Below are 12500 nucleotides of genomic sequence, written 5' to 3'. Positions count from 1 at the left end.
TTATTTTTTATTTTGCTTAAAGCCCTGTAGTCAACAATTGTATCCCTTAAAACTCCTCTTTAATCACCAATATTACGTATTATGCCTTAAAATAGCTTGAACTTTAGTAGTACACGGTTGCTCTTGCCTCTTTAGTATACAAGGTTTTATGAATATGCAAATGAGCCCCGCCTCCACTCACTCACAGCAGCTCAGAGATCCAATCGTTGATCTGATTGGTTACAAGGTAGTTTGTGACGTCAGAAACACCAGTGATTTCAAAGCATGTCTTTTGTTCACTGCAGTTTTAAGCAGAAAATACTCAGCAATGGTGTCGACTTATGAATTTACACATGGTTTGTCTTAAAGCATATTAAAAACACCACATAGATATATAAACAACATTACAAGCTGGATTTTCACCACAGGAGGACTTCAAACATGGTCCTGCATATTTATATTAATTTATTTTTCTATTATTAGGCTATATTATTGTTTCTGTGCAATGGTGACGGTAACTGAGGGTCAAATCGTCGCTAATTAATGAAGTATTTTATTCCATTTCAGATATTGAGCGCACGCGACCGTCTTGGTCGGGTATGTGCGCGTCCGCTAAAGTGGCGGGTACGCGCTTCCCGCTGTGTCAGAACGAGAGCTGTCACTTGGCGCGGCCGCTGTTTGTACAGGTGTTTTAGGAAAGAAAACAACGGCAAGACGCTTCCAGTTCAAACACCCACCGCACTCCCGGCCTACTCGAAAAAGACGCGAGGAAAGAATAATATATGGTGGAAAATAATGCGAGAAAACGGCTGAAGGTTTGACAGATGAGCGGCGGGTCGTCGGGGAGTTCGAGTCTGTTTCCCGTGCGCGGTCTTTTTGAGTGATGGCGTGACTAATTTGTCGAGTGACCGTTAACTCTGAGGAGAGATTTTAAGTGAACATCTCAAACTAACATTTAACACGTGTAAGAAGCATCACAGCTCAAACTATGATTCAACACACAGGTAAGAAACCTTTTAGCAGTTATATGTTATTAAAAACGTTTGGTTGTTAACATGAATAGCACTTTATTGAAAGGTATGACATTCCCTAAAAATTCTCCTAGTAAAGGTATAGTTCACTCAAAATGCAAATTATTTTATTTACTTCCCGTCGTGTCTTTCCAAACCTAAATTATTTCTTAAATGAATCACAAATCTGAAACTGAAAATATCTTCTTTTATATTCCAGAGAGTAAAGGGCCAGCATGTTTGAAGCAACATGAGACCGAGTACCCAGCGGGCACCTTGATGTCAAAATGACGTCAAAAATTAGGTCAAAAATGAAAGTCATATTGACGTCAAAGTATCAATGTCAATTTGATGTCAAGATTTTGACCTCTGCTGATGCCATTTTGCCAAACAAAAATGTGAAATGCATGACCGTACACTTATTACCAGCTTCACTTAAAACTAACCAGATTTACTGTATTTAACTTTCGGGGGTAATGAAATCATAATCATAAATATTTTTGTATTTTAAAGTCACCATGATGGTGGTTAGCGTTTGCTTTAGTTGTGCTCTTGACCCATGACTTGGTAATATAAAATTTTCTCTGATTGCTATAATTGTGTGTTTATAATGCACAATTGTTGTAGCTATAAAAGCCATGAGATCAGGTGATGTTGGCTGTTCATTGACGATGATGATGATGATATCATCATGTTGTGACCTGAAGCCTTGATCTAATTCAGAGTCTAATGCTTTGATTATATAGGACTTGTGTTTTTAAAGGTTTATAATAGAAGCCATTTAATTTGACAGTATGAGAGCAGTGTTGTTTATCAAATAATATTAATGATTTTAAAGACATTTAGTCCATTAAACTTTTTCCTCTACATTATTACTTAGCCATCAAGAATCAGTGTATGACTCTCAACAATGGTGACAATCAATGAAATGCTTCATGCTGCAGTGCATGCTGGGTACCACCAATCAAAACTCACCCTTATCTCCCAGCATGCATTGCGGCTTTAATAAATTATGCAGCTGGAGTTGATCTGATTATCTGGTTATTTTGTTTGATTGTCACCATTGTTGAGATTCATATGCTGTTTCTTGATGTCTGTGTGTGTCTAAGTACTGCCATAGACTAAAGGGTTTTGTGCACTAAATAGTTAAAAAGAAAAACAAGTATATTGTTTGACAAAACTGTAGGCATGCTGAAGAATCTAATGACTTCTATTATGAATTAAACAATATTAAATAAAATATTAAGTCCTATCAAAACATTAAACACTGAATAAGATCAGAGATTCAGGCATTTACATGATGATATCATCATCATCATCATCATAAATAAACAGCCATCATCATCTGATCTCATTTTCTCATGGCTGTTTTAGCTACAACACGTGCTTTATAAACGCACAGTAAGAGCAGCCAGAGAAAAGTTTATATTAAAGAGTCAAGGGTCAAGAGCACAACTAAAGCAAACGCTAACCACCATCATGGTGACTTTAAAATACAAAATATGATTTCATTAAACCGGAAATTAAATAAAGTAAATCTGGTTAGTTTTAAGTGAAGCTGGTAATAAGTGTACGGTCATGCATTTCACCTTTTTGTTTGGCAAAATGACATCAGCAGAGGTCAAAATCTTGACATCAAATTGACATCGACACTCTGACGTCAATATGACTTTCATTTTTGACCTATTTCGTGACGTCATTTTGACATCAATGTTGATGTCATATTGATGTTAAATTGACGTCAAGGTGCCCGCTGGGTAGTAGATGAGTTCACACAAGGAAAATAATCGTAAGTAAAGTTTTAATAATCGTTCTACTTCACTGGGAAAAGAGAAGATGCACAACTACCTATAACAACATGGAATCGATTTTATTCTCCAGTTGATTAACAGTAAAAATATGGACAGCCAGTCAGAATACACCTGGTTTTAAAGCGCATGAACGACAAAACTTCAAATAAACAACGTTATAGTTGGTGTTGAGGCTAATAATGCTCGTGATTGGGCCTTAAATGATGACAGAAGGATCAGGTGAACTGCTTTATTCATTAAATTAACGATCTATAAAACATAGATTTTTTTAAAACGTTACCTTTTGGGTGGAAAACATCTTAACTCAAATTATGATTTCACACAGGTAAGTAATATCTCAAATTGTGATTTCTCACAGGTGCTGGTAAGGAACTACATGTCAAGATTAATTTACATGTCATTTTTCTAAATGTCATAATCATTTGTTATCAAACAAGTATTCAATTACTTCAATGAGCTCAGTGTTTCTGCCTTAAATTATTACATTGTTTAAATTAACAAATCTTTAGCTAACTGAGATTCGTATGTAGCCTACATTTCTGAAATGCATAACTTAGACATTTACCTCTGATAGCAGTGGACTCATGCACTTTCTGTAAAGCTGCTTTGAAACGATGTGTATTGTGAAAAGCGCTATACAAATAAATGTGAATTGAATTAAAAATTGGCGATCAAATTTAGACGAACAATTTCAGTGTTCATATATAAACTGAAGGAACTTTTACAGCCTTAACTGCAGGTTAGCGATGATCCAGAGGCTTCTGAATGCGCTGAGGCGGTAAAACCCTACAATTAGCCAGTAATGAGGTTCAATTACACTTTATTGGAGATGTTAAAATGGAGCAGTGAATAGGGTCGTTGAAATGACCAACATGTGCAGGACCCAAAAGGAAAATAGGAGAATAAGTGATTATTGTGGATGAGGGACATTTGCTCCGATTCTGGCCGCATCTCGTGTGTGTGTGTCTGTTTTATGAGTGTTTTTGGAGTGATGTCAGATGGTAATAGTGACATTAACCGTGTGTGTGTGAGCATGTGTTCGCCTCTTCCACGCTGACCTGTAACTCGAGACTCGTGACCTTTTATACAGTGGAACGTTTTAGGGCTCTTCCCGTGAACCCTTTCGCACAAAGCACAGAGGAGACGTTGTGGCCCCTGGACTCATCATCCCAACTCAACCCTGAAACGGGGACCGGAGCTGGAAGATTGTTAAAGCAGGGAAAATAAATGGCGACTGCATTAAAGTGCGTTTGGGTGGTCAGATCCGGCGAAACCGAAGACAGCCAAACCTGTTAAAGGAATAGTTCACTTCAAAATCAAAATGTTGTCATCATTTACTCAAGTTGGTTCAAACCTGTATGAGTTTCTTTCTTCTGCCGAACACAAAAGAAGATATTTCGTAGATATATAGTAGATGGATATATCTTACACTGACTTCAATAGAAGGAACAAAAACTACTCTGGAAGTCAACAGTTTAGTTACCGACATTCTTCAAAATATCTTCTTTTGTGTTTAATAACACAAGAAAGAAATTCACTTATCTTATTTTGTGAAAAAAATATCAAAATTAAGTGAGATTTTGCTTAAAACAAGCTAAATTATAGGCCAATGGAGTAAGAAATATAATCTTGTATCCATTTGAATTAAGTTTTTATTTTTCTTCCTCCATTGGCAGACAATTTTGCTTTTTTTAAGCAAAAACTCACATAATTTGATATTTTTTTCCAGAAAACAAGATAATTTCTTATGTCATTTTACTCATCTAGTAAATGCTTCTTGATTTAAGAATGTTTAGATATTTGGACTGGAAACAAGACAAAAATACCAAGTAAGAAAAGCATTTTTTGCAGTGTTCATACAGGTTTGAAACAACTAAATGACAGATCTGAACTTAGATGGTTATAAACATTCTTAAATCAGGATACATTTACTGGAGAAGCAAAAATATGTGAGATATTAAGTGTTGTTTTCTGAAATCTGTATCGAAATGAAGTGTTTATGCTTAAAAAATACAAAAATAAACTTAATCCAAAGGGAAACCATGAGGATTTTTCTGACTCCATTGGCAGATTTTTGTTCTTATTTTGAGCGCAAACTCACTTCAGTTTGATCTTTTTTAATATCTTCAATCTAGATTTACTTGAGATGCAAAACAGCTTAAGAATGTTTATATATTTGAAAACGAGAGATTATTTCGCAGTGTAAGGTTGGTCTCTCTAAAGAAGACACTCGACAGACTGATGCAAAGAAGTGAAAGTGTAAAAAGATTACTGTGAAGCAAATGTAATGAACTAAACATTTTTTATTTTATACAAAATAAATATTTGATTGAAACCATCTGTTTTGATAAATAAAGTCAAGTCAAAATTATTTCTATAGCGCTTTTACAATACACAAAAGTTTGTTTCTAGAAGGAAATAGCGTCAGCTTAAGTAAGTTCAGTGATGCTTCATTTTTGTTTTAAAAAACAAAAAAAAGTTATTAATCTAGTTCATATATATATATATATAGCCGCTCTGGAGAAAACTGTGATGTCATCACATCTAACCAAGTTGCAAATGTGAAGTTGAGGTTCCTGTGATTATAAAATATGACACCGCCGCTAAAGTCCCGTTTCCATGGCAACGCGGCGTCCGATTACACAACCGGTTTCCCAGGATGAATTCTGAATGTTTACGCTTTTGGAATGATGCCTAATTTATGATGATTATACTAAAATATGTTAATATGTTAACAGGTTAAGATGTTTGAAAGGGCCGTTTGTGCTGAAACCGTGAATCCTCACAGCATCTGCTCGTGTGTGTGTGTGTGTGTGACGAGCGATGACAGTGAGAAGCGTCTTGTATCTCTCTGTTCTTCAGCCAGAGCCACAGGACTGAAGGAGTGTGTGTGTGTGTGTGTGTGTGTGTGTGTGTGTGTGTGTGTGTGTGTGTGTGTGTGTGTGTGTGTGTGTGTGGTACACCAGGCTTGTGTCTATCAGACTCTGTGGTTTGCTGTAGTTACAGTCGAGGATGTGGCGCGTCCAAACACTGTATTTACAGTCAAACCAACAATTATTCAGACACCAGATATCATTTTTTACAGTCAAGTCAAGTCTCCTTCACTTATACAGCGCTTTAACAATATAGATGTTTCACAGCAGCTTTACAGTGATAACAGGAGATTACAGTAACAGAGATTGTTTAGGCTTTACAGCAGATCTAGAATAAAGTTATTGTCCAGATAAAGATAGTTTTGATTGATTCACTTCTATCACTTCTTTACTGTTCTAACAGAAAACAGAAACTTTTAATGTGTTCTGGCCGATCATTTACACATTGTAAATTTGGTGCTCGAGAACACAAACCTTGAAATAGGTTCAAAGGTGCAAGTTTTAAAAAAAAATTATAAACGTTATCATCCCATTATAATGAATATTATTAAAAAACGTGAATCTGTGAAAACGCTGACGGCGTTCACATGCGTATTACGTTTAGTCTATAGATATATTTATTTACTAGTGTGATCAGGACACTATAGTTCATTTATGAAGTGAGGAGAGCAAAATAAAGCAAACTGTGACATATTATACCCAAAAACTCTTCATACAGTGACTACCAGTAAAAATAAAAAATATCCACACTTTGAGCTGATCATGTTTTGCTGAAGTGTTTCTTCTTTAATTGCTAATGCTCTTTTTACACACAGACTGAACACAATGAAGCATTGCTTGGTGATTGGTTGAGCTAAACTGGTATTATCTAATTGTGTAGTTAAATTTAACAGCTGACAGATATTCAACATAATTCATGTGTGAGACAGTCTAACAGAAGGACGGACAAAACCAGGCAAATATCAACTGAGTTCTGCTCATATTTTATCACCATTTTCTAAACTATAGCGAATAAACTGTGATAATGTGAGAAGTGTTGAAGGTGTTGAGTGTTTGACTGTATGTGTCTCAGGGTTAGGAGCAACACTTTCTCTCAGTGACGGCGAACTAATGCTGTTGGGATAAACAAGTGTCCGAGTCTACGAACGCTCTCTCTCGTCATATTTACCACTGGGAAACTGAGATAATACTGACGCCTGAGTCTGAGAGTTGGTGTGTCATAATCTGTGACCCTGGACCACTGTCACATGGGTCAATTTTTTGACATTGAGATTTATACATCACTAGATAAGCTTTCCATTGATGTGTGGTTTGTTAGGATAGGACAATATTTGGTCGAGATACAACTATTGAACATCTGGAATCTGAAGGTGCAGAAAAATCGAAACATTGAGAAAATCTCCTTTAAAGTTGTTCATTTATGTTGGCGATTGTGCAGCATTCACTCACACAAATACATGTTTTATATATTTACAGTAGGAAATTTACAAAATATCTTCATGGAACATGATCTTTACTTAATATCCTAATGATTTTTGGCATAAAATAAAAATCTATAATTTTGACCCATACGATGTATTGTTGGCTATTGCCACAGATAAACCCGTGCGACTCGAGACTGGTGACGTGGTCCAGAGTCACATATAATCTTTAAACATAGCGGAGGAGAGAAGGATTACTCGTGACTGCTATTCTTCACTAGTTTTTCCAAAACATCTACATCGCCTTGTTTTGTCATTAAAGTAGTGCATATTTACATATATGAATAACCATTTGAAGCATATTGTATGTTTTATACTAGAGACGCACCGATGTATCGGCCGATACAGATTATTATTAATATAAATTGTTTAGAAACAGCCGATGATCAGTGCCGATTATATCCTGTCAATCAAAAGGGTTGCAGAGGGTTGCCAGATCTACGGTTTTCTCTACACCAAACATTATTTGTAGCTCCTCCTGTCCAGTAATAGCTTTGTGCTCTGTCACTTCTGTCTCAGCTTTCAAAATCTGTACATTTCATCACGAAATTAAAACACGTGACGTGAGAGATCGCTGTAGTGCCTCAGTTCAAGCGTCTTTTCTTCCACTTTAATACAAATTATCTAGAAAAACATGCATGAACATCAGAAGGTACGTTGAAAGAGACAGAACAACTTACCGTAATCCGTATCATGACGCATGTAATCACTCAATCTGTGTTTCAGCCGTGGAAAGATGTCAGTAAAACTATTAATTAGCTTTAAAAAACAAAACACTAGAAGAGCTTATTTAGTGTTAATTATATGTGCATGTTTGAATATATTTGCCATGAAGAAGTATTTATGAAAACGACCTTATGTGCAACTGTGTTGCATACTAACATTTCAGCTTTTATTTGAGTGTAAATATTATATCTGTAAGTTGAATATAATAGCTCAGTTGTGAACTGTAACCGCTAATATTATCGCGCACCGAGTGAGCGGTTCCCTGTGTAGTCGCAGCTTTATTCGGGAGAGGGTTTTTTCCTTAAGAAAAGCCAAACTATCAGAATCGGCTGATGTCATTCTGAATAATCTATATCAGTATCGCGGAGGAATGTAGTGTCGGTTCATCAGTCGTGAGCATCTCTAGATCATTAATATCTCAGTCCAACATCTGAGATATCTGACAAGAAAATACCGTTTCAGTCTTTATACGTCAAAACTTCACGTTTAATTCAGTGTGTTCCTTGTTTCCTACACCCTCTCAGAGCTGAGCTCTTCTGCTAAACTCTGCTGTAAGGCACAGATTTAAATAGACTTGCGGTGGAGAAACAAGAGTCTGTCTGAGACGGGACTGTGATGGATCAAGCTGATTTATAATATTTCTGTATAAAGCATTACTCCAGTATACGCTTACGTTCACCCGGCCTCCAGACATTCCTCAATAATGTGCTGCTATATTAAAACATATAGTGTCTGTGAGTGCTGTGATTCACGTGCGTGTGTGTGTGTGTGTGTGTTCAAGTCTGATTCATTCGAGTGAGTTGATTCATTCAGAGGGTTTGTTAAAACGAACTGGTTCAAGAAAACATTCACAGATTTCGAGTCGTCACACAATCATGATCCTCATTCAGGATTTTACGTTTAATTTCGTTGTAAAATTGCAATTAGGTTGTAAAGCTTAAAGTTGAAATGAAATCAGAGTTGACTTTGTTTACTGAACGAGTGAGTAAGAATAAGTTCCTGCACTGCAAAAAAAAAAAAAAAAAAGATTCTTCCTCAGTGTTTCTGTCTCGTTTTCCAGCACTAATATCTAAACATTCTTAAATCAAGATACATTTACTGGAGAAGAAGCAAAATGACTGAAGATATTAAGTTAAAATGTCAAAATGAAGTGCGTTTGAGCTGACAGAAATCTGCCAATGGAGTCAGAAAAATAAACTTAATTCAAAGGGAAGCGAGACTCCATTGTCAGATTTCTGTTCTTGTTTTGCAGTTTGCTCTGCTTGTAGAGGATCCATCAGTGCATTTCATTCCAAAGGATAAAATGTTTATCCAAATGTGTCTCTGAAACGATTTTCATCACAAATCGCTCTCATACGATTACATGCATTTAAAATATTGTTCCCACCACCAAATCCCTGCAGTTTGAGCTCTTCACATTTCCATTGTTCACGTACTGTTTTTCTTCTTCTAGTCTAGTGGAGTCTAATCGAGATGGCAGAGTTTAGTGTGACAGATGAGGGTGTATCTTCACTCATTAGACAACTATGTGTGTTATAGAGAAGTGAGCGACTATCATTAATAACACTCACACACACACACACACACACTCATCTCCGGTTTAATACAGACGGCTAGATTACAGCACATTAATCTCTCTCTCTCTTTCTCTTTGTCTCTCTGTCTTGCGTGCTCATATAATGGAGCCGGTTTCAGGATCATCACTCACGGCTCTTTGTGTGTGTCTTTGTCTCAGTGTTTCTCGTTGTTATTGATATCGAGACGCTCAAGTGGCTCTCAGTGCTAATGCTGTCGCTGGCCTGAAGCCAGTCAGAATCAAAACAGTCCAGGACACTTTAACTCAAGCCTGCTTGTGGAAGCTTGTTCCCGACACAGGAGCACAAATAAAAAAGGTAATTGCGACTTTTTATTTCGCAATTCTGACTCTTTTTTTCTCACAATTGCGACTTTATATCGCGCAATTATGACTTTAGTTCTTAGAATTGCAAGTTGTAAAGTCAGAATTGCGATATATAAAGTCACAACTGTTATAAAGTCAGAATTGCGTGATATAAAGTCGCAATAAAGTCAGAATTGCGAGATATAAAGTCAGAATTGCGTGATATAAAGTCAGAATTGCGTGATATAAAGTCGCAACTTATAAAGTCAGAATTGCAAGATATAAAGTCAGAATTACAAGATATAAAGTCAGAATTGCGAGATATAAAGTCAGAATTACAAGATATAAAGTCAGAATTACGAGATATAAAGTCAGAATTGCGAGATATAAAGTCAGAATTGCGAGATATAAAGTCAGAATTGCGAGATATAAAGTCAGAATTGCGTGATATAAAGTCGCAACTTATAAAGTCAGAATTGCGAGATATAAAGTCGCAACTGTGATATAAAGTCAGAATTGCGAGATATAAAGTCAGAATTACAAGATATAAAGTCAGAATTGCGAGATATAAAGTCAGAATTACAAGATATAAAGTCAGAATTACAAGATATAAAGTCAGAATTGCGAGATATAAAGTCAGAATTGCGAGATATAAAGTCAGAATTGCGTGATATAAAGTCGCAACTTATAAAGTCAGAATTGCGAGATATAAAGTCGCAACTGTGATATAAAGTCAGAATTGCGAGATATAAAGTCAGAATTGCGCGATATAAAGTCAGAATTGCGTGATATAAAGTCAGAATTGTGAGATATAAAGTCAGAATTGCGCGATATAAAGTCAGAATTGCGTGATATGAAGTCAGAATTGCGTGTTATAAAGTCAGAATTGCGAGATATAAAGTCGCAATTGTGTTATAAAGTCAGAATTGCGTGATATAAAGTCGCAACTGTGTGATATACTCAGAATTGCGAGATATTAAGTCAGAATTGCTAATATAAAGTCGCAATAAAGTCAGAATTATGTGATATAAAGTCAGAATTGCGAGATATAAAGTCGCAACTGTTATAAAGTCAGAATTGCGTGATATAAAGTCAGAATTACGAGATATAAAGTCAGAATTGCGTGATATAAAGTCAGAATTGCGAGATATAAAGTCAGAATTGCGAGATATAAAGTCGCATGTGTTATAAAGTCAGAATTGCGTGATATAAAGTCGCAACTGTTATAAAGTCAGAATTGCGTGATATAAAGTCAGAATTGCGAGATATAAAGTCGCAACTGTGTTATAAAGTCAGAATTGCGTGATATAGTCAGAATTGCGAGATATAAAGTCGCAACTGTGTTATAAAGTCAGAATTGCGTGATATAAAGTCAGAATTGCGAGATATAAAGTCGCATCTGTGTTATAAAGTCAGAATTGCAAGATATAAAGAAAGTCAGAATTGCGAGATATAAAGAAAGTCAGAATTGCGTGATATAAAGTTGCAATTATGTTTTAAATGTTTTATTCTGTGGCAGAAACGAGCTTCATACCCGTTAGCTTTCTTACAATACCAAAATTTCAGTTGTTGATAGAACAAGAAATATTATGTAAAAACTACAATATATACTGTATGTAAATATACTTTGCATCAACTCTGCACACATTTTTCATAATCCTGAATAAAAGTAGCATCTTGCGTTTGCTCTTGCCGTGTCGAAGCCAAACCTATGCTCATATTTTGACACACATCAGATTGTTTTCTCTGGCCTGTTTGCATTCACTTAAGACTAACCCACAGCGGCTACATTACGTGTGTGAGTTACTGCTATCAAACACACAGTGTTACGCTGTAGGCAGGTGTTACGGCTCCAGGCTGTGTGTGTGTGTGTGTGTGTGTGTGCGTGTGTGTGGCTCCTGCTGGCAGATCTCAGAACTACAGCTTCTGGGAGTCAAAAACCTTCTCCATCGGTGCAGTCAACATGTTTTCTGGAGGTTTTTAAGTGTGTGAAGTGTGTGTGGTTTCAGGTCGTGTGCTGTGGTCAGGAATCAGATATTATATTTGCAGTGGTTGCAGATGTACATCAAAAATGATTTTCTTAAGGGCCGCCCACACTACACTTTTATTCCTTATACTTCCACATCTGAGGCGTGGGAAACAGCAAGAACGTCATCCCAAATCACACACTTAAACAGTGTGTGTGACTAAAGAAGTGTGTCTGAATTCACTGTAGTGTTCCTGCTGCTTCTGACGAGGTTCTGAACTCACACACACACTCACATTCACACATACACACACTCTCACATTCACACACACACACACACACACACACACTCACACACTCTCTCACACAAACACACACACTCACTCACACACACACACACACACACACACTCTCTCGCACACAAACACACACACACTGTCACACACACAAGCACTCACACACGCACACACACTAATGAGCTGCTTTATGAGGGTTGTTTGAAAATTAACGATTCTGATTCTTATCGATTCCTAATTTCGATTCCAATAAGGAAAACGTCTCGGGTTACGACTGTAACCCTTGCTCCCTGAGAAGGGAACGAGACGCTGCGTCGAGAATCGACACTTTGGGGAATGCCTTCAGCGTGACGCGTCTGAAGTCTGTATAGAACTAGTCCAGTCTCGATTGGTGTTGCGTCATGACGTGTGACGGTGATTCGGAAGCTATAAAAGGACGCCAGAACATAACCGCGTCAGCTTCTGATTGGTCGAAGCAA

This window comes from Abramis brama (assembly GCF_963993115.1).
Source record: "Abramis brama genome assembly, chromosome: 13".
NCBI lineage: Eukaryota > Metazoa > Chordata > Actinopteri > Cypriniformes > Leuciscidae > Abramis > Abramis brama.
The sequence above is the reverse complement of the archived record's forward strand: the minus strand, read 5'-3'. Positions refer to the sequence as shown.